Genomic DNA, 6,649 nt, shown 5'->3' with positions numbered 1-6,649 from the left:
TATTTATGCCAAGACATAACACTACTCTAGATTTAGAATAAACAAGTTACAAAATTATTGCATCTTCTTGACTGACCAACATGATATTCTAAAATTTCTAAAATGACCTCTGCCCCTCAGATTCCCAGCCTAATCCAATATCGTGAAAAACTCTAACTATAAATCTTAACCTAGTTTGTAATGGGAACAAGCTATTAGCACTAACTGTACATTCTCCAATAAGTCGCATTAATGCAGCACAATGCCATCACTCAGAAATACTGGAAGGATGCTAGCATGATACTGGCGTGTGTCCAGCAGAGATTCACTCAGATGATCCCTGGAATGGAAGGCCTAACATACGAGAAACGGCTAAAGATCCTGGGATTATATTCATTAGAGTTTAGAAGGTTGAGGGGAGAGCTAATAGAAACTTACAAGATAATGCATGGCTTAGAAAAGGCGGAAGCTGGGACGTTGTTTCTGTTATGTAGGGAGACTAGGGCCCATGGGCACAGCTTTAGAATTAGAGGGGGTCAATTTAGAATGGAAATGAGGAGACATTTCTTCAGCCAAAGAATGGTGGGTCTGTGGAATTTATTGCTATGGAGCGCAGTGCAGGCCAGGACATTAAATGTCTTCAAGGCAGAGACTGATAAATTCTTGATCTCACAAGGAATTAAGGGCTACGGGGAGAGTGGGGTAAGTGAAGTTGAAATGCCCATCAGCCATGATTAAATGGTGGAGTGGACGTGATTGGCCAAATGGCCTTACTTCCACTCCTATGTCTTATCATCTTATTGTGTTATAGAAGTTGGAAGTATTACACTGTCACCTCAGGTGTAGTATTTTGACATCTAAAGCTGGGTGGGATGGGCTTTATCATAATTTTAAAAAATATCTTATCTATTGAAGGTTTATGTGGTGGACAAGAAAGTGGAACAACTTATGTTCCTTCCATGGTTATTGGACTGTTTTAACCTTTGTAAAATAATCTATTAGTATAAAATTATCTTAAAGTCAAGCTTTCAATTTAACCTAAGAAGCAAACAAAAATTCATTTTGTTGTTTTGAAGACCATAGGGCTTCCAACATAAATGTGCCAAATATTCTTCTTTAAAAATGATTTTAAAAACTGGTGGATAGAGATATTTTCAAAAGGATCACAATGGTACATTTAAGACACTGTTAGGCACTTCACATTTACAAGGAATGCTAAAGACCTTTTCAAATTGCTCTGCACTTTAGTGATTCTGCTTTTAAAAGTACATTTTCATAGATGTATTTTATGAATTAATAAAGAATATGATCATTTCCAAAGACTGTGTTGAGTAAAATAATGATTTAAGGGGAAAAAGTTATGAATTTAATACTATGTGATGCTATGAATAAAGCTCTGACAGATGTATGAAAGATTAGAAGTGAACAATATGAGGTAAAAGTGTGGGTCAGTGGGGAAATGAACATTGCAAATGGTATTAATTTTATTGACATGAAATACTCATATGAGTAAGAAACATGCTTGGAAAAGATTGTCTATTTCCTTTTTACAGGACTGCAATTGTGGTTCAATCTTTAAAGTTATGTATGAATTATCTATTTTGTATTGTAAAATAAACAGCATTTATTATGAAAATTTTTTTTTCTAATTGAACCTAACTCTCACATCACAAATAGAATATCTTTTTCCTCTTTTAGCCTCTCTCTTTTTTGACACAGCTTCTGAACAATGACTAAAATTACTCCAAAGAAGACCCGTTGATTTTGCTACCTTGTGTGCTGTGAAAGTTCAAACACTTGGGATATTACAGAACTCCAGATTACGTCTTCCAAAAAGAAATTCCATGGTATAAAAAGATTTTAGTCCGATAACTTGAAGCCAGTGACACCCATGAAATTGCCCTTCCCAGATTCTGCATGGGGAAACAAACGGATCAGTGTTAATTTCAAACTTCCCTTTGATTGGGCGAACCAGCCTCCACTTTGTGCGACATGCTGCTACAGGTCACTGCCTGATGCCATGTACCATGAAACAAACAAATAGAAAACGGCACCTTCTGGCACTGCAACTTTCACTGACATCCAACTACATCTCCCATGCCTCAGCATGATGAAGCCATTTCTTCGGAGAAAAACAAAGCTCACTGTGGTTTTATTGGGATAAAATGAGTATTATTGTCACATAATGGCATGGCAGTCCGTAGATCTGAAGTCAATTCAAAAACCAAAAGATAAAGGAGATACAAGGTCACACTCACATTCCAGTAACACTTTCTCTTTCGCTGTGATATCATGTATGCAGTTTGTTCTGATATAGTACTGAGGAAAGCACTAATTAAGGGAAGAAAGAATTTTGACACATGTGAAGCAGAGATCAATATTTAGCACTATAATCAGCAATTCCAGATGGTTTGACAATGTCATCGTACACATTGTAACTCTCCATTATTCTTCCAAAGGAGTGAAACCAGGCTAACAGGCTTACTGGAAGGTATCATGAATCACAGAAAGCTGTGCCTGGTTCACTTATATTTGTCTTTCTTTTCATCTTTGTTCATTCTTGGAATTAAGACAATGATTCCACCAGCCTTGAAAGTGCATCTATATAGCAGACCCTCTGCAAAAAAGAAACAGACAGCAGATAAAAGCTTCTACTTTATATAAATCAATTATTAGGGACTGATTTAAAATGTATAACTCTAATCTCAGAAAAACTGAAAGAGATTTATTATTTAAGTGTGCTATACCTTAACCCTTTGTCACGTCCAGGCTAATTTTATTTGTAGAGCCATAAATGGACAAGCATTAGGAAATCAAGGACAAAGCATGACCAATTCATTTTGAAACCTTTCACGTGAAAAGAAAAATAATTTGCATTCAGTACAAAATTAAATTGTTAAGGCAACAAAATGGTGTTCAACCTCCTGTTCTGCAGAGAAATCAGACAATGTTGAAACTAATGTAAATTGACAAATAACATCATCATCAAAGCAATTTACTTTTTAACTACTGAAACATTTCCCAGTTTTTGCCTTTACTTTAAAGAAACCAGTGTTTTTATAAGTTAAATAATTTCCCATTCTTAATTTTTTAAACGTCAACAGTTATGACCTACATCCTCTATGATTGAACAGAAAAGGGTTGCTGGCTTGCAAATACATAGATTTGTTAAGAAAATGATGTCACAGCTTTCTTAATGAGGATTTTCTTCGAATGAGTTCTTTAAAGTTCACCCTATAACGACTATAGTTAGCGATGCTAAGAATGCTAGCTGTTTAAAATGAAAAGAAAGTGTAACATTACAGGAGCTAGTGTTCTACCTGCCTGCAGATTCTCAGCATTGGTGCCACCACAGTGAGAGACTGACACAAGCGCTGGTACTGACTTTCCCAAGTAGCACTAATTAACAGCAGTCCAACTGTGCTGTCCGTTGAGTGGTTGGCTCTGTTGGGTGGCAGGAAATGGTTGTGGATCTGTCGGCAGAATGACATAACAAAGACACTATGAAAAAAAGTGAAAAATAGAGGAGCAGATAGACTGAAAACCACAATGGGCAAACTAAAGGTAACCAATGAAGAATAAAAATTAATAGCAGAATGTAATGAATATGAAATTATATAATTACATAGAGCAATTTATCTAAGTCACTTTTTTATTTGATTTATTATAATCTTTCAAGGCTTTAACAGCACCAGTTAATTACTCACCTCGAATCCAATGTGAAGAATTTGAAGTGATGCAGTTTTAAACACAAAAATCATCAGGACCAATCCTGTTTTATCATTAGAATAACATAGATATATTCCATATTAACCCTTCAATGAATTGTTTCAGCATGCCTTCACAAATTCAACAGTTAACCATAAGCAATTTGCAGCATTTTAAAACAAAAAATAATTAAGAGAAATCTTTCTGTTACTTTATTTTTAAAATGTTAGATTTTCTCTGTATATATACACTGACAGAGCTAATCTTATCAAAATGCAAAGTTCACAAGCTCTGAAAGGGTTATTGACTGTCTAAGATATTGCAGACAAATTGTAGCAAAAATTAAGCTTCTCAAAACTATTTTTTGTGGGAAGGTGAAATTAAAGGAAAGAGCTATTTTACTGAAAAATGTTCATTATTATGCACAAATTGAGCAGTTTGTTAATAGTTAGTCATGGTTAGAAATAAATCTAAATTGGGATACTTTAATTAGAGTTTTTTGAATAATAGTGCTTTCCTTGGTCTTTTGGAGAATAGCCTTTTCTTAGCATTGTTCAATCATAATTCAAGCTTGTGACAAACTTCTAGATATCAAGCCATGCAAGTCAGCTTTGTTATTCCTATAATTAATTTGGCGATCACTAAAGTTTTTTGCACTTTTACAGAACACGTTAAGAACCATGCATTCACTTAAAAATTAAGTTAGTAATTGCTTATGTCAATTTACTGCAATCTGTCAATAATGTGGTAATTTTCCTTTTTGCCAATCTGCGTTCTTCTAATCACATCAAATTTTGGAATTACGACATAATTGATTTTTATAAAGATAGATAAAAAAGAAACAAAATTGCAGGAAAGTCTCAGCATGTCTGGCAGCATTTGTAAAGAAAGAAATAAAGGTAACATTTTAAATTGAGACCTTTCATCAGAACTGGCATGACCTGAAATGTTAGAGTGCATTTTGTTAGTCCACACAGCACAGGATGATGGCAAGGAAGGCAGGTGGTAACATGGAGAGTGTTGGGGAGGTGTGCTGTATCGGCTATAGCTAACAGTGTCCAGCCATCAAGGGATTTCACTGATAGAGTATCGGCTTCAGGAGGGCTTCTTGCTGCAGGGAGGTAGGAAACAAACTGAAATTTTCAAGTGCCCATAAAGTGCCATTTACCAGACTGAATGCCTGAAGCCTGCTAAATGGAGAGGCTGTCTACTGAATGCTGTTAACCTGCCATTGGTAGGCTTGCTACATGGTGGGAGCAGTTTTTTGTTGTTCAAAGCCAATGTTTCGAGCCCCAGATTTTACCACTGAGGAGTTTACACATCATTAATGACATATTTTGAAATTTTAATCGGCTTAACTAGTGGATGCTGCAAAGCTGGAAATGTGTTGCTGGAAAAGCGCAGCAGGTCAGGCAGCATCCAGGGAACAGGAGAATCGACGTTTCGGGCATAAACCCTGCAAAGCCCCTACCTTATCACCAGTGCCTGCTTTTCCATTTTACTCATGATCTAACATATTCAGAATCAAGAATTAGGTCCTACCAGCCGGCTGCATATTGCTGGCACGCATTTCTGTTTGTCATCAAAACCCATTTTTATTTTGGGAAAGTTCTGCTCTTAATTCAGTTTTCCTCTCCATGGAACCTGTTGATTATTTTAAGCACTTTTATTTCTACTTCAGACACCCAGAATCTGCTGTATTTTGTGTTTTGAGGTCAAACCGTTTTTACCAAGCAACCATTTCCTGCTTCCTCATTTGCCCATATTTCATAATTATGAAAAGTAATTTAATCTATTATTTCTCTCCAAACCCAAAGAATAATCCGACAGTGGAAGTGAACAATTAGTAGAAAACTTCACCAAAGTAATATTAACTATAAATGGAACTGACATTTATGTAAACGTAAAATTTATTTTTAAAGTTACATAGCTAAATTTTTGATGTGGATAAAGGTAGACTGCAAGAGGCCATAGACATGCAATTGACACACATGACATTTAATGTAGCAAAATGGGAAGTAATACATTTGTTGCAAAGAATTGAGAGGCAGGATAAACTGAAAGGGACAATTCCAAAGGAAGTGCAGGAGCAGAGAGAGATAAATGTACACAAATAATTAAAATTCAATTTTTCAGGAGGATTTAGGCAAGCTTAATGGATGAACAAGAGCATGGCGAATTGAATATAAAGTGGAAAAAAGTGCGTTTATCAACTTTATTAAGAAGAACAAATGTGCAGAGTATTTCTTAAATGAAAATGTTGATGTGCAAAAGGATGCAGCAATACGTCACTGAAGGCTAACGTGTAGAAACAGTAAACTATGATAAAGGAATGTTAGCCTTTATCACAGGAGGATTTGAACACAGAAGTAGTGCAATCTTACTTCAGTTGTATGGAGGCTTGATCAGGCTGCACCTGGAGTACTGTGTGCAGTTTTGGTCTCCTTATCTCAGGAAAAGTATCTTTGCCATAGAGGGAGTGGAACAAGGGTTCACTAGACTTGTTCTTAGGATGACAGAACTGTTGTGTGAAGACAAGTTGGGCCTGTATACACGAGTTTCAAAGCATGAATAATGATCTAATTGAAGCTACAAAATACTCAAAGGGATAGACAGGTAAGGTGTTTCCTCTAGAACATAGAACATAGAACACAGAACATAGAACAATACAGCACAGAACAGGCCCTTCGGCCCACGATGTTGTGCCGAACATTTGTCCTAGCTTAAACACCCATCCATGTACCTATCCAATTGCCGCTTAAAGGTCGCCAATGATTCTGACTCTGCCACTCCCACAGGCAGTGCATTCCATGCCCCCACCACTCTCTGGGTAAAGAACCTACCCCTGACATCCCCCCTATACCTTCCACCCTTCACCTTAAATTTATGTCCCCTTGTAACACTCTGTTGTACCCGGGGAAAAAAGTTTCTGACTGTCTACTCTATCTATTCCTCTGATCAT

The 6,649-nt window shown here is 36.4% G+C and overlaps 1 long non-coding RNA gene across 1 annotated transcript in view; it reads right to left on the bottom strand.

The window, feature by feature from the left end:
- Nucleotides 1-2,133: 2,133 nt before the first annotated feature.
- LOC122552023 overlaps nucleotides 2,134-6,649 on the bottom strand; it is a 33,569-nt gene continuing 29,053 nt past the window's right edge. The window contains exons 2-4 of the long non-coding RNA XR_006312265.1: nucleotides 3,300-3,452; nucleotides 2,727-2,826; nucleotides 2,134-2,596 (exon numbers count right to left, since the gene is read on the bottom strand). This is a non-coding gene — a long non-coding RNA (uncharacterized LOC122552023). The remainder of the gene's footprint in view (nucleotides 2,597-2,726; nucleotides 2,827-3,299; nucleotides 3,453-6,649) is intronic.

The sequence above is a fragment of the Chiloscyllium plagiosum genome, chromosome 7 (assembly GCF_004010195.1).
Source record: "Chiloscyllium plagiosum isolate BGI_BamShark_2017 chromosome 7, ASM401019v2, whole genome shotgun sequence".
Taxonomy (NCBI): domain Eukaryota; kingdom Metazoa; phylum Chordata; class Chondrichthyes; order Orectolobiformes; family Hemiscylliidae; genus Chiloscyllium; species Chiloscyllium plagiosum.
Note: the sequence above shows the minus strand (reverse complement) of the source record. Positions and strands in the feature narration are given on the sequence as shown.